This window comes from Eschrichtius robustus, chromosome 13 (genome assembly GCF_028021215.1).
Source record: "Eschrichtius robustus isolate mEscRob2 chromosome 13, mEscRob2.pri, whole genome shotgun sequence".
Lineage (NCBI taxonomy): Eukaryota > Metazoa > Chordata > Mammalia > Artiodactyla > Eschrichtiidae > Eschrichtius > Eschrichtius robustus.
Genome location: NC_090836.1, coordinates 76322991 through 76349751, shown reverse-complemented (window position 1 = coordinate 76349751; position 26761 = coordinate 76322991).

The window sequence follows — 26761 nt, the reverse complement described above, 5'->3', positions numbered from 1 at the left end:
AAACAAGAATGAGTCATGTCGTTGTCTAAAAAGCATGTCAGTGTACCTAACATGCAAGAGAATATATATAACAAAACTGTCCTGGAAAATCTGGGCTTAGTGGTTACTACCAGCTAGGACAACAAATCTTGGAGAACCCTTCATATATATTAGAATTTGGACTGTTTGTGTTAAATCTAGTATGAAGCGCCTTTCTATGGGGCCTCCCTGTCTAATAGCTTTAAGTCCCCATCCATACTGAACTGAACAAGGTGTCCAGGTAGCATTATCAGCCTTTGGAAATTTCACGTCTCCCTTACAACTGAAAAATCTGTGATACATGTTTTTTGGGTTTTGTAGGTATTTCCAGACGTATTTTGAAACACCTCAGTTTTTTTCATCCCAGCTACATATTACTTTTTAATTAAGAATTTCTTGGGTTCCATTTCTGGTAGTTGATGTTTGGTCACTGATGAAAGATCTACCACCTCTAAATCCCGAAGTGACAGATAACTAAATCCAGCAGAAGATTTGCTATTTATAAATTCTTACCCATCACAATGGGTTAAGTTAATGGTTCAAGTTAAGAAGAATGTGGTCCTTCAATTACATACAAATTATCTTCTTTACTATCTAAAAATCAAGTCAGAATAAAAATTAAATTGAAAAAGTATGTCTTCAGTAGGGAAAAAAATCCTAAAGGAAAATTACTTCTGTAATCAACAATAGTATGTTTATTAAAATTCCATTAAATTGCATTGTTTATTTATCACTTCCCTCCATGAAATTTCTCAAAGACTCCCTTTACTTTCTGTTGAGTCCATGATGCCCAGCATGATTTACCCGCTTCCTATCTCTCCAAATTTATCTTGTGCCCTTCTCTCCCTGTTTTCCTTTCTCTAACCACAAAAGCCTTCATTCAATCTTCCAAAGAGCTAAATCCCTTCCTAGCATGGGCCCTTTGCTAGACCATCTTTACTTGTATGCTCTTATTCCTCACACACCCCCACCACTCTTCCTTTACTCTACTGCACATGCTCCTACCTCTATGTACTTATCCTTCATAGTACATGTTCATAATTGTAATTAATTCATTATTGGAGTGCTATCTCTTTCCCTGCTGGACTTGATTTCCATGAGAATAGACACTTTATCCTTCTTTTTCATAGCTCTATCTGCTCCTAATAAGAAAGCACACAGTAGGTGTTCACTAAAAACTTGGCTGGCTGTTGGAATAAATACTACAGATTTTAGAGAAACTTTTAAAGTTATCATATTACAGCTTCTTTCTGGCTTAACTAACAATGTTATAGTTCTTCTGAGAAGCTGGCAGTCATCTGTAGGTTCTACAAAACTACTCAGAGAGCAGTTAATGTCAATAGTCATTTTTTTAAGTCCTGAAGGAAATGGTTAGTTCAACAGTTTTTAGTGGGCAGAACTGCCTTGACTCATATCTGCCTAAAATGAAGGTACCTAGTCTTTTCATTAAAATTCCTTGCCTTTCTATCTGTTAATTTCAACTAGAATTCTCTCCTAACCAAGCCTGTGGTACATAAAATACTTCCTTTTGAACCATATGGTTATATCTTTATCTTTAAAAAGGAAAATGCTAACAATTAAAAACTTGATTCTTTATCAAATTCTTACCATTTTCCCTCTTTCATTCTTTTTAAGTAGTGTGATGTCACAGATCAACTCTAGTATCCCACCAAATGCTGTAGACCAAGAGCCGAACCTACTCTGCAATTGTCCAAATTATAGTGAACATCAGATAAAAGGTTTGCTATCTCCTGTTCTCTATTTTCAGGAGCCATAAATAGCCCAGCACAAGCAGAGCTCCCCTCGCAAACAGCACAATACACGCTGGAAGTTAGAATAGAGGGAGAACAATCTTACAGTTTCAGTAATATAAGTGGAAGTCACATAAATTATCAACTTAGCAATCCAAATTGACCAGAGCATCATGACCAGCCAAGCCCCATCCTGTGCTCTGCATTTCCCCCCAAAATGTCTTACTATACAATGCTGCTATTATTTGCTATTCATGTGTGGTTATCACTAAAACAGAGAGATGAACCAACATTTCTGTTTGTGTTTGTGAGACTTTTTAATAATTCACACAATAATTATATAATTCTTAAATTGGCCTGTCCTGACATTTAAGACACAAGACCCTTCAAATAAAGAAAATAGAAAAGGTATCTCTGACTATCCAAAGAGAGGAAGGTTGATACTGGTTTCTTTTGAGCTATCCTGTGATCAAATGAAGTCTACAGCACAAGTAGGCCTCCAGGCCTTGGAGAGGGTTAGCTCAGGGAGCAACAAGTTTACACAGGATCAGCTGCCAAAATGTGAACTTGGACCTGGCTCCACTTCCCTTACAAAAGTAAAGAATGGAAAGTCTTGTCACACTGGAGATTCAGTTAAACTTGATTCAAATATTTAGGCTCTGACTACCCAGGATGAAGTGGAGTTGAAATATAGTTAATTTGACTAATGTGTTCACCCTGGACCTCAGTCGTCTCCCCCCCCCCCACACACACACACACACACACACACACACACACACCCTTCAAACTTGAACATCTCCTTTCTTTGCAGTCCTCTGTGACCCCATCTCATGCCGTCCACTCTCGTTAGCCCCTCGTCCTCTGTGTTTCCATAGTACCCCATTGCTAACCTCTACCAAATGATTGACTGTTTTTAATTACCTCTTTGGTTGTCTTTTACCTTAATAAGACCGATGAGCTGCTTAACGGCAAGAATCTTATTTTATTTCTCCTTATATTCCCAGCACCCAGTTCTGTTCCTGGCCAATAATTATTTGATAAAAAGAATGAATTAAGGAATTATACTAAAAGATTCCCTGTGGAGTCACAAAATGCATGAAAAGGCAACTTTCTTGAACCAAGGAATATATATCTTCTTACTATTATTCTAAAATACATAGCCTAAAAGTACCAACTCTGAGATTTCCAGAACTGCCCTTAAAGATAGCACAGTGCCTGAGGAGTACCACAGTTGGCTACATGCAGTGACAACTTAGAAATTAAGAGGAAAATCTTGTATCCAGAATCCTGGCCCCACTTCAACTTAACTTTTTGAGGATTCTGTCACTTCCCTCTAATCCTGCCATGGGAAGTCCTGCTCCCCTGTAACCACTCAGCTTCTTATATCAAGGAGACAGAGAATGTGTTCTTCTTCCCCACAGTGTTTCCCTGCCTTGATCCACCGTCTTTATTGCTTCCTTGAAACCCTCCATCTATTGAGCTTGCTCTCTTACCCACTCTGTCTGTCATCTACCAATATCCAGTGCTCCACCCTTTATTGATTGAGGATATTGGAACTTGGCTTATAGTTTTCCTCTTCCTGTAGTCTCCACCCATCATCTGAGGCAACTCCACTACCCACACTAAAAAATCATTTTAGGTTCTATTTCTTGAGCTTCTCTGATCCAGTATTTTGTATCTAAGCAGCAGAATCTCAGTTCTTCAGTTTACTTGCCCCCTTCTGGCTGTTTTCTCCTGTGTAGGGTGCAGATTAGGAAAGGGGGAGGATGGATGGAGACAGGGGTTTGGCTTAGGCTAGGATCCCTGAGCAAAAGAGAAATGGTGAGCCATGTAACATGGTAACACATCTTGGACAAGGAAGAACAAAAAAGTAAGGATGAGTTCAAAATATAAAGTATAATGAAGGAAGTTAAAATTAGTCTGACAGGTAAAAATCTAGAAAAATGTTATTATAGAAGTAGTCACAGTGTTTAGCACTCTCCAGCTGCCTAAAAGAACCTGTCTTCACCTTCCCCTCACATTTCTCCATCTCATCCTCATCTCCACCTTTGGAAATAAGCCTGACTCTGCTAGATCTGTTCCCAGACTTGTATAATGCAGAATGAAAGGAAAGGTTTGGGGAGATTAGAGAAGGAAAGGAATTAATTGACCCAGTCAGGAGCTGAGGGAAAGTAATAGGAGGAATATGAACAAGACAGGTCCCCCTGAGGGCTGGAGTAATGGAGGGAGGAGTGGGAGTTGGAAATAGGAGGCTCCAACGGTATATAATTGCAAAGGAAAAAAAAATTCAAAAATTGGATCCCATTTATACCTTCCAAGAAATACAAATGGAATTCCTCAGTGTGTATATATGCATGCATGCGTGCACTTTACTCTGTCTGAATCATGTAAGTTACAGCCTCAATTGAATTACTTTGGAATCCAATGTGAAGGGTTGATATCAGACAGTGGACCAACTAAGCAAGGACATTTAGGATGCAGAGAATTCTATGAATGCTACTGACCAGCCCCTGAGTGAGCAGAGAGCTGTGGAGGCCCAGAACCAAGATGGGCAGCCTTGAACTCCCACTACTGCTAGTTTGCTGAGTGCCAATCCCTAACCTGGACCAACCCAACCATCTGTTTCTGTGGGCTTGCTCCCAAGCTACCAAATGCAGTTGGAGGAAATTGGCTCTAAAACAGATTTATAATTTTCAAGCTCAGCTGGACTGTCAGTGCTGCTCAACACTTCTTTTACTTACCCGTGATTGGTTCCCTTTCCCATTCCCAACAGCAGCTGTGCCACATTTTATCATTCTTTTTCAGGGCTCCAATCCACTCTCTCCATTCATGCATGCATTCAGCAACCATTTATTGAGCACTTACTATAATCCAAACACTTTTTATGGGCCTGTGGAAGATAAAAAATAGTCACAAATTCATTGAAGCTTCTCTCATCAAAAAGATGAGGTCGATTTTCCTACCCCATCTAGCTATCTGATTTGCTTTGGTGACTAGAATACAGCAGAAATAATGTTGCACTACTTTCAAACAAGGTCTCAAGAGTCCCTGCAGCTTCCTCTCACCCTCCTGGAACCCTGAGACCATCATGCTCTGAAAAGCCCTAATCTAGTCTCTTTGAGGACAAAAGACGACAAGGATAGAGGCACCCAATCAGCTCAGCCATCACAGCTCAGCCTGGCCACCATCCAACCCGCCAACTGAAGGCACCACCTGAGGATGCCCCTCTGGTCTTTGTGCATTTCCTTCTATCTCTGCTTGAAATCAGCCAATTGTTGCCAGATCTCATCTCTTTCATGTAATGCTTATAGCAACCAATAGTAGCCAATGCACACTCTCACTTTGACTCTTCGAAGTCTGACTCCAGCCTGTTTTTCTGTATCAATCTACTCCACTGTTCATCACATTCATCACTCCTATGTATGGTCCAGGCCTCCAGATTGCTCACCATTTCCCAGATATGCCCTGTATGTTCACACCATGCCCTTGCCTTTGTTCATCATTGATGATTAAAACTCCTGATGTATTTCTCAACGTTCTGCTTAAGTATATCTTTTGTGAAGTTGTCTATAACCTCATCCCATCAAAAAACTTCTGTCAAAATGAGTCTCTTCTTCCTCTGTTGTCCGAGAGCAATTTTTTTAATCCTAGTAAAATATAACATTGTTTTGTAGTTAAAGTTTATATATATATTTTGCCCCCAATCTGCATCTTGATCTTTAGTTACTAAAGAATGGGAATTTGGGATCACAGATCTCTGTGTTCCTGGTGTGTAATATGGAACATAATGGAAGGTTAGTTGATGTTTATTAAATTAAATATATGTATACAAAGCTAACAGTATTCTAGTCAATTGAATAATTTTGCCCACCCACGTCTCACCAATCATCACTGCCAAATTAAGTATGCAACAATCTACCGTGATATTGACTCAGCCAAAATGACCAAGCCAGCCATGGGACAATCAGATCATTTTACACTGAGAGTACCATTCTAATTTGTTCAGAGCATTAAAAGGGAGAAGTTCTTAATAATACACAGATGGCAAAAAAGATCCAATGAACTCTATCTCCAAAGAGCAGGCACTTTATTTTCTTCTTGCCACCAAGACAAGACTCATTATCTAATTTTGTGCCTCTATCTTAAAGTTATTTATAAATACAGACCATTACTTTAAAAAGACAATTTTTGGTAGCTGTTTAGAACTACCTCATTTAAATGCATGAAATCCTGAAAATGTAATGAACTTTCAATGCATGAAATCATTGAAAAATGCAGAGAAGCATAGAAAAATAGATATCTTTTAGAAGATTTTAGTTCACATTGCTTTTTATTCCTGCTCGTAGCACAAAGCTCTTGAGAAACGTATAATCTTATTTTGTGAAGGTTACAGATATGTATGTAAAATATTCTATTATGTATCTTTTATTTTCCACTCATATTTATTTTTATATTTCAAATCAAGCATTTCACATATGCTTTCTGGTTTTGTTTTTATATTTTTTTCTTAGCTTTGTAGCTTGTTAAAGCTAGAAGGAACCTAAAGATCATACAGCCCAATCCCTTTATTTTACTGAAATTCAGAAAGGTCAAGTGACTTACCCAAGTTTATAGAATAAGAAAATAGTAAGATTAACAACAAGGTTTCCTGAGCCCACTAAAAATGAAAGTGGTATAGTAAAACTAACATTTACCAAGGAGGTTATAAGTAAAACTGTCACTGTTTGCAGATAACATGATACTATACATAGAAAATCCTAAAGATACTACCAGAAAACTACTAGAGCTAATCAATGAATTTGATAAAGTAGCAGGATACAAAATTAATGCACAGAAATCTCTTGCATTCCTATACACTAATGATGAAAAATCTGAACGAGAAATTAAGGAAATACTCCCATTTACCATTGCAACAAAAAGAATAAAATACCTAGGAATAAACCTACCTAGGGAAACAAAAGACCTGTATGCAGAAAACTGGAGGACACTGATGAAATAAATTAAAGATGATACAAACAGATGGAGAGATATACCATGTTCTTAGATTGGAAGAATCACTATTGTGAAAATGACTGTACTACCCAAAGCAATCTACAGATTCAATGCAATCCCTATCAAATTACCAATGGCATTTTTTAAAGAACTAGAACAAAAACTCTTAAAATTTGTGTGGAGACACAAAAGACCCCGAATAGCCAAAGCGGTCTTGAGGGAAAATAACGGAGCTGGAAGAATCAGACTCCCAGACTTCAGACTATACTACAAAGCTACAGTAATCAAGACGATACGGTACTGGCACAAAAACAGAAATATAGATCAATGGAACAGGTTAGAAAGCCCAGAGATAAACCCACACACCTATGGTCAACTAATCTATGACATAGGAGGCAAGGATATACAAGGGAGAAAAGACAGTCTCTTCAATAAGTGGTGCTGGGAGAACTGGACAGCTACATGTAAAAGAATGAAATTAGAACACTCCCTAACACAATACACAAAAATAAACTCAAAATGGATTAGAGACCTAAATTTAAGACTGGACACTATAAAACTCTTAGAGGAAAACATAGGAAGAACGCTCTTTGACATAAATCACAATACGATCTTTTGTGATCCACCTCCTAGAGTAATGGAAATGAAAGCAAAAATAAACAAATGGGACCTAATGAAACTTAAAAGTTTTTGCACAGCAAAGGAAACTACAAACAAGACGAAAAGACAACCCTCAGAATGGGAGAAAATATTTGCAAACGAATCAACAGGCAAAGGATTAATCTCCAAAATATATAAACAGCTCATGCAGCTCAATATTAAAAAAACAAACAACCCAATCCAAAAATGGGCAGAAGACCTAAATAGACAGTTCTCCAAAGAAGACGTACAGATGGCCAAGAAGCACATGAAAAGCTGCTCAACATCACTAATTATTAGAGAAATGCAAATCAAAACTACAATGAGGTATCACCTCACACCAGTTAGAATGGGCATCATCAGAAAATCTACAAACAGCAAATGCTGGAGAGGGTGTGGACAAAAGGGAACCCTCTTGCACTGTTGGTGGGAATGTAAATTGATACAGCCACTGTGGAGAACAGTATGGAGGTTCCTTAAAAAACTAAAAATAGAACTACAATACGACCCAGCAATCCCACTACTGGGCATATACCCAGAGAAAACCATAATTCAAAAAGACACATGCACCCCAGTGTTCATTGCAGCACTACTTACAATAGCCAAGGCATGGAAGCAACCCAAATGCCCATCAACAGATGAATGGATGAAGAAGATGTGGTACATTCATACAATGGAATATTACTCAGCCATAAAAAGGAATGAAATTGGGTCATTTGTTGAGACATGGATGAATCTAGAGACTGTCATACAGAATGAAGGAAGTCAGAAGGAGAAAAATATTGTATGTTAACACATATATGTGGAACCTAGAAAAATGGTACAGATGAACCAGTTTGCAGGGCAGAAGTTGAGACACAGATGCAGAGAACAAATGTATGGACACCAAGGGGGAAAGTGGTGGGTGGGTGTGTGTGTGTGTGATGAATTGGGAGATTGGGATTGACATGTATACACTAATATGTATAAAATGGATAACTAATAAGAACCTGCTGTATAAAAAAATAAATAAAATAAAATTCAAAAAAAACAAACAAAAAAAACTAACCAAGGAGGTTATAAGATCTCTGGGTTCCACTCTCAGCTCAGAGCAATTAAACATTTTTTTCATTTGTAAGAAATTGGTGAGAAAATATAATCCTGCTTTTTAATCTAAACTGATAAAAGTACCATACAATACACATGTACCATAATTCTACCAAAGAATCTGTGACTTTTAAAGTTCCTGTTCTTGATCAGCCTAATTAGAGATTTATTTTATATTGCAACACAGTTTGCTTATACACACACACACACACACACACACACACACACACATTCAATAGCCTAGTTTAACTGGAAGATGCCTACTTAACTAATGTGTATGCCTAATGTATAGTAATGAAAATCTTACCATGCCTGAATCCCTCAGATACATCATTCACTTTTTGCTTGGTGATTTGATCGCATCCTTCCATTTAATTACTTTGAGGATTAACTGTGGGCAAATGTATTCCAATAATAGGCTAATTTACAAAGAACAGGAAGCTTTCCTCGCAGTCCCAGGGGAATTTTAGCACTTCGACTGTAACTCTGCATTACAGCTCTCATGTTTCTTTTAGCCCTTAAGCCATGTGTGTCACCTTACTTGTTTGGGTATAAAAAAATGTCATGGAATGCACTGTTTACATACTAGCATTAGTACACAATTTCTGGCAGGAGTAAAGATAGCTTGTCTTAATCCGGGCCATACAGGAAGCTGTTTCTTTCCAAATCAAGTCATTAATGCTTAAACAAGCAAACCATGCAGCTAAGACAAAAATCAATTTGCAAAAAAGGGAAGCTTTTTTTCCAAACACTCCAGCGGTCACCAAGGAATGATGCTTTTACAAATCTAATGCTTGAGAGTATTACAGCATTAGGTTAGGTTGATCCTGTTTTTCTAGTTGGATTTATTTTACCTGAGAGTCAAGGTGATTGATAGCGTTGAATACTATCGGCATTGTTTTCACTACGAGAAGAAATACTTTTCCTTCTGAATAATAAGCATAGAAGTTGTTCCGGTGACCTTCATTTGACCTGTTGGCCACATGTGTCTGGGCATCTTCCAATGGCTAGATGCTCCATGACAGTGGTCCCTAAACTTTGTTGCGCATTAGAATCTCCTGAAGAGCTTTTAAAAATCCAAATGCCCAAGTTGCACCCATCCCAATGAAATCAAAATATCTGGTGAATGGAAGCCAAGCATTAGTATTTTGTTTTGTCTTTTTTTTTTTAATTTATTTTTTATTGAAGTATAGCTGATTTACAATGTTGTGTTAATTTCTGTTGTACGGCAATATGATTCAGATATATATTCTTTTTTTATATTCTTTTCCATTATGGTTTATCCCAGGATATTGAATACAGTTCCCTGTGCTATACATTAGGACCTTGTTGTTTATCCATTCTAAATGTAATAGTTTGCATCTGCTAACCGCAACCTCCCAGTCCATCCCATTAGTATTTGTAATGAGTCCTTAGATGATTGCAATGAGCAGCAAAGTTTGGGAACCACTGTTCCATGACATTTCTGATTCATGTTTCTTTCCAGTAGATAAAGTCTCAGAACCGAGAATAAGTACAGAATTTCCTTTTCTTTTCTGACTTCTACTTTTATAAAGTCAGGAAATCTTAAAGATATATGTATTTGCAGGATATGTTTATTAAAATAGAGGAAAATTCATGTTTACATTATGAGCCATGAAACTGTTTATACCCTTAGATATACCTATTTTAATTTATGAATCTATTTTAAAGATAAAATATGCAGATATGTGTACATAGGTGTCCATAGCAGTGTTAATTATAATTTTAAAATAATTAAATAAATATTTCTACCAAGATGTCATAACTTAATGAATTGTGAAACAACTGTATGAAGAACATTATGTTTTCAGTAAGTATTTTTAATTAAACAAGAAAATCTCAATATGTTAAGTATAAAATTCAACACAGACGTATATATCCATACATAAAAATATCCTATGTATACATACATACATCAGATGTATGTCCATATATGTGCATATATGTATATATATATGTGTGTGTGCATGTGTGTGTATATAAAATATTTGAAAGTATATACATGGACAAATATGCATAAATGCAAAAAGACAGGTCTGGAAGGTCACATTTTAAATTGGAAACAGTGTTTACTCTGGACAGGGTAGTAGGGCTGGATGAAGTGAAGGAAGACTTTCTCTTTTTATTGGATGTCCTTTTTTATTGTTTGTGTTTTTACAGTGTTACAATATATATCATTAAAAATTTTAAATAAACAGAATTAAACCAGAAAAGTAAACACTCATATATATGTAGAAAAAAGCTCACCAAAATGTAAATATATCTGATTTAGCCATGTGTGTATTTTTTTTTCCTTTGTTATACTTTTTAGGGTTTTTTCCCACTTTTTTGCTAAACATCTATTATAATTAGAAAAATTTTAAATGTTGAACCTAGGAGTATATTATTAGATAAATTGATCCTCAAATTTGAAAGGATTAATTCACATTGCAAATGCATTCTTACCTTGCTAGACAGGCCAGGAATAATATTTGTATCTCATTTAGTTTTTTACACTAGAGAGTTTACAGCACTTTAGAAAACACTATTCAGACCTTCCTTACTCCATTATCGTATTGTCTATTTCAAAGGTGCCTTTTGCAGAGCAGTTAAACTGTATGTTTTGCAATTTAAAAAAGAGGAGGGAAAGTTCTAACTGAATAGATACCAGAACATTTCAGATCATCTAGATATTCCCACAGCTGAAGCTTAAAGATTCTTCACATGGGGGAAAATCATAACTAACACAAGCACCCACCAAAAAAGTAAAGTGTAAATTATACCATAATTGTTTAACAATGAAACTAAATGGACAGTAATCTATATGTGATTTAAGTGGGGTAAATGGAGGAGAGCAGCAAACAAGAGGGCGAAATCAGAGAAGTTGGGCAAAAGAATGTCTAGAAACTTTAAGACAAGTAAAGGAATTTAGTAGGAGCTTATTGGTATAACTTCTATCAAAGATACTTGATTTTGAAGACTTTCAACAGGTTTGGTTTGAGGAGGTACAAGCCCTTTGGTTTGTTTGCAGATTTACTTAAAACTTGAAAAGGAGGAAGCGATAAAATTAGACAAGGAGTCAAACCCACCAGTCTGTAGCAGAGGGCTGGAAATTTCTGTAAGTTACTAAGGATAAAAATTAGGTTTGGTGAGATAATATAAGCAAACAAGGTGTTAGAGAAAAGAATGTTAAATCAAAAAGCAGATGGATCTTTCAGGGACTAAACTGGCTCCATGTGCCATGCCATTTTTGCTCAACTAGAAATCCCAAGAAAGTTGATCACTGAATCCTGTGTTCCTAAGTAATCCTTATTTTTCCTAATGATCTGAATGCAAATAATGCTATTTTTTTTGAGTTGGGGGGACCACGTTGTGTGGCTTGCGTTACCAATCTTAGTTTCCTGACCAGGGATCGAACCCAAGCCACGGCAGTGAAAGTGCTGGGTCCTAACCACTGGACCACCAGGGAATTCCCATGAATACAAATATTTAAAAATAATTAAATATAGAAGGCACACTCTACTGATACAATGGCTGCTATAATTAAACAACCCAGAAAATGTTAGTGGCTTAACACCATAGAAATGATTTCCTTGTTCATGAATAGGTTCAACACAGATTCAATGCAGGTGTTAGAGGGATGGCCCTCCAGGCAGTGATTCAGAACCCCAGACTCCTATCATCTCAGAGCCAAATCATCTTCTGGGACCTAGAAATCTTTTACTTCCCATCAGTAGATGGTGAACGAGTAGGTAGAGAAGAAAAAGACATCACTTCTGCTTACATTCCATTAGCAAGAACTGAACACAAGTCTTCATCTAGATGTAGCTCCCTCCTGGGCAGGCACATCCTAGCAACATTGCCTTGTTAAAGAAGGGAAGCACAAATCTTTGAAGGACAATGAGGCGAGTCATCTGGACCGCAAATGCTATTTCAAATATCAGTGATAGTCTTGTCAGAGGTTCAGTTCTCAATGGCCTAACCTAAATATAATTCCAGTTGTACCTAATTGCACTGGTTTATGATTGTTCTATAGATAGAACATATATGCATGCTTTTAGTTCCCAACTGGACTGTCAGAGCAGGGACAATCTTTTCTCAAATTTTTATAAAATTCCTTCCTACCCAGATTTCTGAAAGAGCAACAGTTATGCTCAACTAATGTTGACTGGATAAACTCTCTTAATTTCCATCTTCACCCCAGTCTGAGAGACATGGAACAGCTTCTGTTTCCTCTCATTTTCACCCATAGGCTCTGAATGAACGGCTAGGGAACTTTCACTTTGTAAAACAAACAAACAAATAGCTCCTAAGTAATAAACCAACCTAGTTTTAAGGTAAGCAAATATTAACTTTAATTTAGATTCTTCTCATTGTCATTTATGTCTTATCCTCTTCATTTCATCTTTTGTTTTTGACTCAACACTTCTTTTAGCATTTTGCTCCCCTTCCCACCAATTTTTGTTGAAAACTCTACATTTTTTTATCTCTATCATGGCAGACTCATGTGTCACCTGGGCTAGTTGTTACATTTAGCTAATATTTTGCAACAAATGATATATGGTTAACAGACAAGCCATTTACTTAGTTTCTGAAGTTCTGAAGTGGCAACTATATCTTGCTTTGTGGAATTATTATCCTAGTATGGTGATTCACATTCCCTGTATTTTAATAAAGATAACATCTGTATTTAAGATCCTCCTTAATTCTAATAATCTCACCAGTCATTTCATACCTGTAAAATAGGCCTTATAGCTGTTCCTTCCTTCCCCACTACTGCCCGTAAGTCAGATGCTGCCTGTCACAAATTCCCAATGAACATGAACATGCCCCCAGGGACTGCTGCTGGGCAAGAGAATAGAAATGGATCTTGGCAGACCCATTATTGTTACTGTAAAAACACATGCCCTCCTGAGGGTGAGTCACATATTAAGACCAGTCTATTTTTGTGCCCTTACTTTTATAGCCCAGATGAATCTGGTATAACTTTATTATAATAATGTGAACCCTGTTGTCTAAGTCCATTATCATACACTGTCATTAAGATAGGAATCCTTTAGCGGTATGGAAAATATCTAAAAATATTGTCTTTGAATGGTGACCAAAAAAAAATAAAATATTTTTCTATTTTTGTAAGACAGCCAACTGTTCTCTAATATGATCCCCCATTCCGAACTAGTGGCTAAGAAAATGCAATACCTAGATGTTTCTTTGATCTACATTTGCCTTATGTCTTCTTGCCAGAGCTGCAAGCATTTCTCAGTTGTGTTTGAGAGAGAGGAAAAGAAAGAGAGAATCTGTAATCTGTACACATGCTCTTAAGTGGCACAGCCAAAGCTCTGGTACTGCTTTATTTATTGCAGAACTCAGTAACAGATCTGTTATGTCTTTTAATATACCCCTATCCAAAGCCATGTTATGGTCATCATTCACAAAAATGTTATTAAAAATTCATCCCCATTAACAAATATGTAATAATCACCTCTGATGTGTAAGGCATTGTGTTAGGTAACTGAGTGGCAGTGGGTATGGAGAAGACACCTACAAAGAAAATAAAAGCTCTATTATTTTAGTAACCTGAATTTTAGGGTTAACTGTGAATGTGTAATCTAAACATTGTCCTACCTATTAAAATAACTGCAGCTGCAAGAAATCTTGATTATTCAAGTCTTTCGCTATCTATTCCCTCCTTATCACAGGCCACCAATCCTGGTGTCCTTGATTGATTGCAGAGTTGCAGTGTTTGAGATTGAACTTACCTCTAACTTGAACCACTGGAATAAGACCTCACAGTCTTACCAAACTTTTCTTATTTTAGTCTCAAATCGTATATAACTTCATCTGTATAATCTTGTTCAAGCTACTCTATGTGTGCCCTTTTTTCTGTGGTTTTCCCACTTCAGAATATATATACCATGATGAGTTTTAGCCCAGCTAAATTGTTTTAGTGTAGAACTATCATCATCTTTTCTGACCTATATATATAGACTGCAATGAGACTGTACTAGAAGCCTCTATTCTTAGCAGTAGTAGTATTACCTGCTCATAATAATACTAATAAACATTTTTCTAAATATAAAATCAGTTCTATTATCATTTAGTTAGAGCCATCACTTTATAGATTCATTTTCTGGGCAGAACATTTCAGGGACTGCTGTTTATTGCTGATAAATATAGCTTGCTTATTTAAGCTCTTTACCTTTTTCTAACCCTGCCGAAAGATCTTCTGATGCAAGGAGTTTTAGAATGACATAGGCAGGTAATGTGCTGAAAGCATTGGACAACCTCTGATTGGAGGCACCATGATCAGATAGTAAAGCAACCACTGTAACTCAAGGTCAAATGATCCTTAATCTAAAAACAATCTCTAAAAGACATAAGAAGGGCTTTAACCTTAACAGCTGCTGCATTTGAGGCCCTATTTTATCTCTCTGCAGAGTAAAGTCAATAATATGAGAATCATAAACCGAGCAGGATTGCAAATCCTCTTATCCTACCTGCTAGAAATCAAGCAAGTGGGGGAAAGCATTGTTTCAAAATTTCACTAATGCAAAGAAATTAGACAATAATTCGTAAGATGATTGTTCAATATAAGCAGTGGTCAGATAATGATATTTGATGGGAGTTTTTTTCTCTGCTTGCTTCCTGAAGCCACTATTTAACATTCTGGAAAACTATTCTGATGGAAAAAAGTCAAAGATATGCAAAAATAAAATTAGGCTTATTAATCACTTTGTAATCAGAAAACTTGAACAGTTTTATTCAAAGAGAAGCTTCTTAACTCTATCTTATACCTTATTTACTCAGAATCTAAAACAGAAATTAAATTCAACAATTCATATTTCTGTATTGAGTTTTATGCCTCAGAATACTTTATATGCATACTTATTCCTACAACCAAAGGGATGAAGCAGTCATTTGGATATTTTTTTTTAAACAGAATTTTAATTTTATTTTGTTAGAGAAAAGATCTGTAGAGTAATGCTTCTCAAACTTTAATATGTACGCAAATCACTTGGAGACCATGTGAAAAAGCAGGTTCTGATTCAGCAGGTTTGGGATGGGGCCTGAGATTCTACATTTCTAACAAGCAACTAGGAGGTACCAATTCTACTGGGCCAAGATTCACACTTTGAGTGGTAAGATCATAGAATTCTGTGTTATTCCTGCACAGAATTTAAAGAGAGAGTGAAGGGAGGATAGATGTGAAAATGGATTTTCTGGATTTTCTCATTCTTTGCTTTCATTTGCATGCATAGATATGTCTATCATTTTTTAAAAAGCAGACAGGGAGTACATGTTTTATCCTTTTGAAAATACAAAACACAACACAAATGCAAAATAAGCACTATTTTGATTTATACTAAGCTTTGCATCAACATCTAATGCATCTCTTATTAATTCATGGACTACTAATTTAATCTTCCTCCTGTGATCGGTCAACAAGTAAACAGCTCTCAGATTGTTGAGAAAATACAAATTTAAACGTAACCAATCAAAATACTCAATTAGGTTTCATTGAATAGTTTACAAATAATAGTGTAAAAAGATCGTTTTAAATTAGAAATTCACTGAAAGTAACATTTTTCTTTGTTGAGCTCAGAAATTAACATATTACTTAAAATGCTGGCTCAGCCCTCGGACAGGTTCCTTGACTTCACTGAGGAGTTCAAACTATGTTAAATCTTTTAATAAAGCTCTGGGGGAAAGTCCATTGCCATACAATGAAATTCCATTACGTATGACTTATTTTTCACTCTCCAACTGATAATAAAACGTATCAAATGGCATTTCCCTTTATTTTTTTCCTGAGGTTTGGTTATTGTACTACTATTTACGTATTCTTCAAGGGCAGTGTTTCTGCTTAAAAGTATTTTTAATTCTGTTCTTCAAGAAGTACTAAAATATGTAAATTTTGTTATTGTAATGATGTCATAGTGTATTAAGAATTATGAATTAGCAATTATCCCGCTTAATGATTTCCATAAATATTCTGCCATTTATAGTGTTAAAATGCCAAGAAATAACTTTATGGCAAAAAAGACTTATTTTCTCAAAGTCCTGCACATAGTTAGCATCTAATAAATATTGATGTATGAACTGTAGCCTGATCCTTCGATGGCTGAGCAAGAACTGCTGCAATGGCTCTGGACTTTCAATTGTAAAGGAAGGAAATATGTACATAAAAAAAATGGAGTACTTGATTCATATCAAGTACCTATCACAAAGCAGGCCTTTAATAGATGTTTGTTGATCATGGTATTCATTATAAATTAACATTTGTAGAAAGTTTTACAGTTAACAAAATAATTTCACTCACAGAACCCTGTTAAATAGGTGAGAAACACACAGAGAGACATGGCCCAGATCCCTCTTCGAGGAATGACTTTTTTGTCCCCACTGCTGGGAGTGCTATCAGCAACCCCTTCAGGAATCACATCAGTGATGCCTTTTGAAAAATGGCCCACATCCAGTGACACATGGAGGCAGAGGTATTGCTACAGACTAAATGTTTTTATCCCCCAAAATTCCTATGGTGAAACCTAACCCTCTGTGTGATCATATTTGGCAGTGGGGCCTTTGGGAGGTGCTTAGGTCGTGAAGTTGGAGCTCTCATTAATGGGATTAGTACCCTCATAAAAGAGACCCCACAGAACTCCCTAGCCCTTCTGTCATGTGAGGACACAGCAAGAAAACAGCTGTCTTTGAACCAGGAAATGAGCCCTCACCAGACACTGAATCAGCTGGCACCTTGATCTTGGACTTCCTAGCCTCCAGAACTGTGAGAAATAAATCTTTGTTTTTTAAGTCACCAAGTCTATGGTATTTTTGTTATGGCAGCCCAGACTGACTAAGACAAGTATAAAGGTCCAGGCACTTCAGATCAGTGCAGGACAAGCTCAAGCTTGATTTTGCCCTCTACCTAATTCTGATCTTATATCCCTTGTTTTCATAGGAGTTGACCCCAAAAGTCTCCCCAGCCTGGCACAATAGACACTGTCATCTTTGTCTTATAGATAAGGAAACAAAGGGGAGTGACTTGCCCTAGGTTAGGCAGCTTGGCCAAGTCATGAGCTGAGTCCTACTTATTATAAATCTTAGTTCCTCTACCATGGGACTTTGATCTCTCTGGCCTGTCAGATCCTTGGAATGGATTTTATCTGTAGAAGATGCATTCAACTAAAGCAGCTTGAGGTCCCTGTAATTATTTTCCAAATGTTTGGTGCCAGATATTCCTTTTCTCCACCTTCACCTCAAGAAGTGCAATGGAAACTGGTATACAGTTAACACTGACTGTCCTCAGGCATGCTGCTCTAAAACTCTTACATCAAATTCAGAATGCCCTTGGCCCCAGGCCCCTTGTCTGCAAGGAAAGTGCTGATATTGAGATAGAAGTGTCTGGGGCAGGGCCAAAAGCAGGCATAAACCAGGGTAAATCCAGGATTCACAAAAAAAGGACAGAAAATGGGGTAAGAGCAAAGGAAATGTCTGGGACTGGAGTAAAAGTAAGGGCAGGGAAAAGGCAGGAGAAACGACAGAGACAGAGGCAAAATAAGGCAGAGATAGAGGCCTTCCTTCCTGGGTTTTTGCAGCTGCTCTATCTGTGAGCCCTCAGACCTAGTAGATACTGGACATGCTTCAAAAAGATCTGCCCTTTTTACTGATGAGCCAGTTCTCACTTCTCCAATTATCCTGCTTCATCCCTGGGGGATGGGAGAGTCCTTAAAAGCTCCACATGAAGTATGTTCTGTAGCTGTGAATAGCTTTGAGTGTGTTGTAGTGTTTCGAGTCAAACCAAACACCGGCCACAACTCAAACATACTGTGGGTCTTCACTACAAGAATCATTATCAAAGAAGGAATTCTGCAAACCAAATCTATGGGCCCACTTTTTTAAGTTTTATTTGATACCACACATTCCCAATAGAACAAGAAAAAAATAAGAATTTTTCCTTTGCATCTGTTGTAATAAGATTTGATCAATTTTTATAAAGAGAAGAAAATGCTCACTGGTGAATTTGTCAGTCTGTTATAGAGGACTTAAAATTGAAAAAAAAAGGAAGGGAAGGGGTCAGGGTAAAACTCTTAAGTATGAAACCAGTGTTGAATGTACCTAGTAATCCACACGAGAAAATAATTAAAGAGTCAGTAGGACATAGCACTTAGGTTCCTGGTTGCCTGAATACCAATTACCAAATATATAATGTGATATTCATGCAAGAAAACCAACACCCCCCCCCCATAGACATTATTGCATCTTGGCAAAATAAGATTCACAAGTGGCAGCTCTTACGGAAAGCACCACAGTGTTTAAAGGGAGTATCGCTCTGTGTCAGGAAGATATATACCTTTGTGAAAAGTCCCAAAATCAGAGATGGCAGAATGATAAACAACATCTGGGTAGAGATAAAAAGAAGGAACATCAAAATGATACTACTGTTGGAGAGGATAGGATAGGAGTGATGGTTGGTAAAATAGCCATTCCAGGCAGAAGGAGAGAATGGATGATCACCTCCTGACACTGATCACACACCTGGCACAGATACAGAGGCAAGAACAGAAGTGATGAAGAATTGTGCTTATCTAGACATCTCCAGGAAGTCAGTCAGCTAAAAGTATAGCATTGGATACATCTCACTGACAACTTCATCTTTTAGAAGGCAGGAAAGGTAATGAAGGGGATTTCCGCATAGGACCTAATCCTGACAAGCAGAGAAAGTACTTGTTGGCAGAGTGGAAATGATAGAATCCTTGAGGAGGAGGGGAAAACCAGTAATAGCAACTTATGGTCTGTGATAGCAAAAGCTTTGAACCCTGAGCAAAGCTAGATATTTGGCCTGAACTAAAAGAAGACAGATTTCCAAAGGTTCAGAAAAAAGATAGGAATGATCTCACAGCCAGAGACTGGGCACACAAAGAAGGACTCTATGCTTTTAAACACCCAGTTCCGAGAATCTAATTATGAAGGTGAGGGAGAGGTAGCTAAGGAAACTGCTCAACCAGCTCTCAGATAAATGGAGACATTTTAAAGATGTCATTTATAAAGAATGGAAGGACCAACGTGTAACCACAAAGAAATGAAAACTAATACCAAGGGAGTAAAGTAAAGCTTGTGAAAATTGCCACAGAAGATGAAAATAGGTTTCCTAAAGGGAGCAAGAAACAGATATGGGAAAATACCATGAAATCTACAGAAAAGAGTCAAAAAGCAAAACGTTTCAGGTCTTTTCTCTTGTTGTAGAAGACCTTTCTTTCTTTGTCCCACATCTCATGAGGTTGTAATGTGCCTGTTGGCCACAGTGCCCAGCCTGCCCTGGCCATGGTCATGAACACGTGCTCAAACAGGGATGTCAGATGCTCCCTATGAGATCTGATACATGGATACTGAGAATGTGTTTCTCTTCCTTTTGGATTTGAACCACGCCCATGAGCTATCTTCCCTACCATGTAGAGAGCCCATCTACAAAAGGAATCAGAACTCAAATATGGCAAGAAATCTAGGCTTCTGATGACATCTTATGAATCCCTGAATCCAGCCATGATTGAAGCAAGCCCTACCCCTGAATTCCCCAGCTATGTGAGCTAAGGTGTTCCTTTTTATAGTAAGAGTTTAAGTTGGGTTTCTTGTAATCAAAAGAGGCCTGACTAATACATTGGTTGAGAAGGTTAACTGTCAGATTAAAAAGGAGAAAGCAAATACTGGGAGGAGGAAATTAAAGCCCAAGCAAGGAAAGGGGTTGAAAAATACACCTTTCAAAGGACTTTGGTTCCATTCCATAAAACCAAAAGAAGGCTCAGATGACATCAGTGAACTGTAAATAGTCATCTTTGAAGAATTATGGGAACAGAAGTCTTGCTGGCAGGTGGAAAAAGGGCAAATAAATGCTTCCATTTTCAAAAAGGTGAAAGAAGTTAAATTCTTTAAACTACATGCCAAAGAGATTAGCTAGATCCCTAGCAAAATGTTAGAGTATAAAATGTGGGTAAATACTTATAAAGCAGAGAGGTAATCATTAGGGACCAGTACAGATTCATGAAGTTCAACTCCTGCTGGGATTATATAATTTCCTTTTTGAACTGCATATCCCAGAGACGTTGAAGGGATTATTCATTATGCCAGGTACTGTGTGAGGCACTGTGCTGATATAGTAGAGTATTATGTGTGATGGTTGTAGTCATAATTGGTTTGCCTACTTAAGTATAATAATGCTACTGTGTGTTGACAACCTAACATGTTCCAAAATACACACACATACATACTGCACAGTACACATACACACATGCATGCACACATAATATGCACAGGCGTGCATATATATATATATATATATATATATATATATATATATATATAAACACATATGCATGTGCACAAACGCACATGCACGGGCATACACAGACACATGCACATAAATATGTCACATATACACACAATACATGCACATGTACACACCTACAAAAACACATGTACACATATAAGTACATACAGCATACACATACCCATGTATATGAACATACACACATATATATACACACATGCACACACACCAGTATAAAAATCTAATGTGGGCAATAAAAATCCCTATTGGGGGCTTCCCTGATGGCGCAGTGGTTGAGAATCTGCCTGCTAATGCAGGGGACACGGGTTCGAGCCCTGGTCTGGGAAGATCCCACATTTCGCGGAGCAACTAGGCCCGTGAGCCACAACTACTGAGCCTGCGCGTCTGGAGCCTGTGCTCCGCAGCAAGAGAGGCCACGATAGTGAGAGGCCCGTGCACCGCGATGAAGAGTGGCCCCCGCTTGCCGCAACTAGAGAAAGCCCTCACAGAAATGAAGACCCAACACAGCCAAAAATAGATTAATTAATTAATTAATTAATTAATTAAAAAAAAAAATCCCTATTGGAGAAAATTGGAGTGAAGCAATTTGTCCAAGGTCACACACTAGTAACAGCAAAATATGTATATGAATCTAAAATTTTCTGATTCTTAAACTAATATTCTTTGTCAACCATGGGTATCTATGTGCACCGTAGAAAAGCTAACTGAAAGAGGAAGCTGAGGAAAAGGTCTGAAATATCTTTGACCTCTTCAACCTTCAGAAATTTGAATGACAATAGAGAGAGCAAATCTGAAAATAATTCAGAAATATATGTAAGAAAGAATTTGTTGAAAGAATTGGAATCTATACTGAAGACAACAAGAAGAAATACATTAGCGATAAAATGAATTCTCAGACACAGGCTACACACAGCACAGGCACCTTAAGGAGAATTTCACTTGACTGTGAGCTCAAGGAATTAACAGTGAGAAGTTGCTTCTAAAAGAGTAAACTCATCCCTGGGCTGCATTAACAGCAGTAGGAAGTTCAGGAAAAGGGAGGAAATTATCATTTTTAACCCTATATGGACTAAATTAACAAAGTGACACAGACGCAGAGGAGACTGGCCGTGATAATGAGGAATTTAATCTTGTAATAGCTAGATTAGAGAAAGATGACCACTATGTTTGATGAGAGAAGTAAAGACTTTCACCATGGGTGTGTGAGAAGAATTCATTACATATCCTTCTATCATCCAGAGAGTTTTAAAGGGAAAAATGGGAATTAATGGAAAACTTCTGTGAGTCAGATGTCAACACAATATAAATGTAAGAATTCCTGGTATTGCAGAGATTAAATGCAGTGCCATGGAAAGCAGTGATCAAACATTTTAGTAAGATGATACTTTCCTGACATAAAGAAAGTCAGAGGACCGTGGAAGACATCATTTGCTCCTAGAAAGAATGACTTGAGTGGTCTCTCATATGAAATGTAGGTAGGGTGGGCATCCATTACCCAATTGCCCTAACAGTCCCCCAAACAAAAGCCACTAAACAATCCCTATGGAAGGAAATTGATCTACTAGCACAAGAAGCTTCCCAGAAGTTCCCAGAAGAAGGAACTCAGATCCTGGTCTGTGTGTCCCAAGATTTGAATTTAGAGAAAACTTTAAGTGCAGGCTGAGGTGACTTTGACCCCCAAAGGGAGAGCTTATCAGGAGGACAGGAGGGAACCATTTATTGCATTAAGCTCAGCACATAGGATGTTTGTGGGGAAGAGCTATTTGTAGCACAATATGTGGCTGAGGCTGAGAGCTGTTTGAGCTGTAGTTTACTGGAGGTTATGTTTAAAGAATAATTAATGAACATGTGTGCAACCACCTTGGCATCCAAGCAGGGCATACCAGTTTGACATGTGCAGGGATATGGACCAACAAGGGCGTAACCAAGATGAAGGGAACATCAATTCACCTGTGTGGCTGAGTCTTCAACAGGACATCATGTGGCAGACAGCAAGCAGCAAAAGCAGAAGGCAATGATCCTCCTCTCTATTTTTTGTCATCTCTACCTTCAGCAGTATGAATGATTGCCATGCCTTCTTTCACTGTCTAGTCTCTGGGATTCCTGGACAATTGGAATTGGGTGGTGATCAATGGAGAGTTACTGTGGTTCTGTTATTAAGGATAGGTAGGTGCTTGTCTATCCAACATTAGAGGAGGCTTCCCTCTCTAACCAACAGAAAGAAGCAGAGATCAGTTAAGCACTTTCACACACGTGTTTTTTTATTAAGGCAATGCCCAATCATATTTAATATTACCTACACTACTTTGAGATCTGTGCCTGAAATTGGAAAACTTTAAGGGTTCTAAAAGTCCTGAGTCCCAAGCCTCTGTATCTTGCTTTTAGGGGCAGAGGAACAGGAAAGGGCATCCACAGCTGAATTCGTTTCCCATTGCTGCTGTAACAAATTACCATAAGCTTGGTGGCTTAAAACAACACAAATTTATTGTCTTATAGTTCTGGAGGTCAGATGTCTGAAGTGGGTCTCAGGAGGATACAATCAAGATGTCAGCAGAGCTGCGTCCCTTCTGGAGGCTCTGGGAGAGAATGCCTTTCCTTGCCTGTTCCAGCTTTTATAGGCTACCCACTCTCCTTGGCTTGTGGCCACCTTCGAACAGTCTCAACACTCCAACCTCTGCTTCCATTCTCACATCTTCTCTCACTCTCATACCTCCCTCTCTCCCTTATAAGGACCCTTCTGATTACATTGGGTCCACCGGAGTAATTCAGGATAATCTCCCCATTTCAAGATATTTAACTTAATCACATCTGAAAAATCTTTTTGCTGTGTAACATAGTCACAGTTTCCAGGGACTGGGACATAGACACCTCTGGGGCCACGATTTCACCTTCCACAGCAGCCTATGACTAAACTTTAGCAGGAATTCTGAGCTATTACTTCAGCAGCTAGAAGGAATGTTCTGTTTTCTTGTTTTTTAACCTCTGTCAAAGCTGAGAGGACAGAGGTTTTAGTTTATTGATGCAATATCCACAAGCTTAATCCATTAGATCTTGCAGAGGAGAAAGTTTCAGAGAAATCCTTAAACGGACACAGACCTCTCAAACTTCAAGAAGGCAAATGGTACAGAGAACAACCAGGATTACTTAAAAGAAAATCTCCCCCTCAGTGTGGTTCTACTAACATCCTACAGGAAGATGACAGTAATCTTTGGCTTACCTGGTTTGAGGAACAGTTTTAACTTTAATATTTTCTATTCCTGCCCCCAAAATTAAAATCATTGTTTGGCAAAGCATCAAGGGGTTCAGGCCCTTATGGGAGAATTTCCTCCAAATCTCCCTTACCAGTGCTCAAGAAGCTCATAAGGGAAATAAAGAGGAAGTGGCCTTACTTGAAACCTAACTTGGTAAAACAAGTCACAAAAGCTACATGAAGAAAAACCTTTAATTTAGTACAGTTTCTAAAAACATCTGCCTCTTTAACATGTTTCTCATTTCTGTTTCTGCCAACTTCAGGCAGTAGCCAACCCCATATTTTTTTCACTTTATGATGATGCCAGAAGACTAGCCAGTAGTACCTATTTCTTTCTATGGTCCAACTTGCTTATTAGAAACTGTAGTTACTATATCCCATACTCAGACCAACCCAAGTCTGAAAGTTGGAAACATTTTAACTGGCAGGCACAGAAACTATAAAACATGCAAGGTTTTTACATTGTGGTCACCTGTATGTAAGAAAAAAATTCTACTCGTTCCCCGACCAGTGCAAGCCAATCATTGACCCCTTGTCTAGAGACAACACAGGTAACTCAGTATCAATAGCCACAGAGCATGGATGCCTAGCAAGGTCAAAATAGATGCTTGGAAATGCCCTGTCTACAAATAAAATTTGGTATTCTTCTTATTACTATTCTATCTACAAATAAAACACAATGTTTTTATTATTACTGTCATATTCTGATGAAACTAATCTATTCTTGTTTTAGCAGCAAAAAATTGAGGTTGTTAACTTTTGATTTTAGCAGTCATAAAATGGGGAAGTCAATGCACATGTCCCAAGACAAAGGAGTAAATCTGTTAGAGACATATCGAATTGCCATAGATGAAATTAATCATGAAGCAGTGACTTCTATAATACTTTCATAATTTGTATGTGTTACAAGTCTTTCTTATGGCCTGTTATAGAAGACTGCATGATGTCAATGTAGTTTATTTTTTCTTCAGCAGATATAGAATAATTAACTTGAATTTATTTTTATTTAAGAATAATTTATGGAAGTACAAGAAGAGGGATATGATGCCAAAGTTAAATTAAGCCTTTGCAACCTCCACCTTCAATTTTTCCAAATTGATTCACCCTATAGCATTGCTGTGACTGGACTTATCTATACTCTCTCCTGGAGTATGTACAACCATAAGCATACTGCACTATCTGCTGTATCTATTACTACTGTAGTTTCATAAGTCTCAGTTCCCCAGTCTATAAGATGGGGAAATAATACTTTTTAGGGTACTTTTAAATGTCTCCAGACATTGCCAAATGTTTTTTGGGGAGGCAAAATCACCCCAGGATAAGAACCATTGATTTAAGCAAATTGCTGGTTATGACTATTTTAAAAGGCCTGTGCTGCTCAAAAGTTTCTTGGCGTTCTTTTTTTCCTATGTCACATGCTAATATACAAGACATTCTGCCATCTTGCTTGAATAGATTACAGGGGTTTTATTATCAGCTTTTTTGGATAAAGCCTCAAGGAAGGAAAAGTCTAACAGTACAAAATATTTCTTTAGTTTTCACTTTTTGATTTGTAAAAAACAATGGTAAATTACTACAGCAATTTTGCCTTTTTACCCACAAAAAAAATCACAAATCGCACACACACACAAGATCCAAGCTAAAAAATTTTTGAGTTTAGAGTTATTTAAATCCTATGATTAATTTAATTTTGTTCTTTGCCTCATTACAAAAAGAATGATACATACCTTTTTAAAAAACTATTTATTAATATACTCTTCAAAATTTAACTTATAAAAATAATTTATATAAGTATTTGTCATTTTTATGTCTTGGGTATTTGTGAAGTAGAAAGCAACATTGGTATATAAAATGATGTTACACATCTTGCCTTTGAATAATTGTCAGCCACAGTGAGTTAATTTGCAGTGTCTCTATCTACAAGTGTTATTCCTATGAGACTACTTACCATACACAATCAATGAGTCTATTTGTCCACTGGTATACTGGCTTAACAAATAAATGTTAAGTTCTTCATTGTTTATAGAATAAAAGCTTACAATCCGTTATTCAAAAGATTTCTTAGGTCTATATTTATTGATCTGAAATAATGTCCAAGAGATATTGTTCAGTGAAAAAAGCAAGTTCCTGAGGTATTACACGTATGTGTTTAGAAAAAAAAGTTGTGTGTGCATGTGTGTATAAGAATGAGCATAAATGTGGAAAAATACAAACCAAACTCAACGTAGGAAAGGGGCTAGAAGTATGGGAGAGAACAAAATAATCTGGTGAAACTGAAAATTTGTTCAAAATGAGTATTCAAAGTTTCATATGTATTTGCTATTTATATGTAATTCATTTAAATCTAATTATTCCTTTCTTCCATATTCATGGTAAGGAAATCTGCAACAATCCAAATGGCCAAAAACTGTTATAGTTGGTTAAAATAGCATTTAAAATGTGTTTCCTATGTATAGATTAATAACATATGCATTTAAAAAGAACATTAGGAAAATATTCTGAAAAACATTCATAATGGATATCTCTGGCTGAATCATGAGTGTACTTTATATTTCTTGTCTGCATTTTATTTTTTAATGAATATCTAATGCTTTTATAATGAGGGGCTAAAAGAAAAAGGAAGAGGATCTGAGGAGTGGGGAATGGGATGAAGAAGCTGTTGACTTTCCAGAACACTGAAAATTA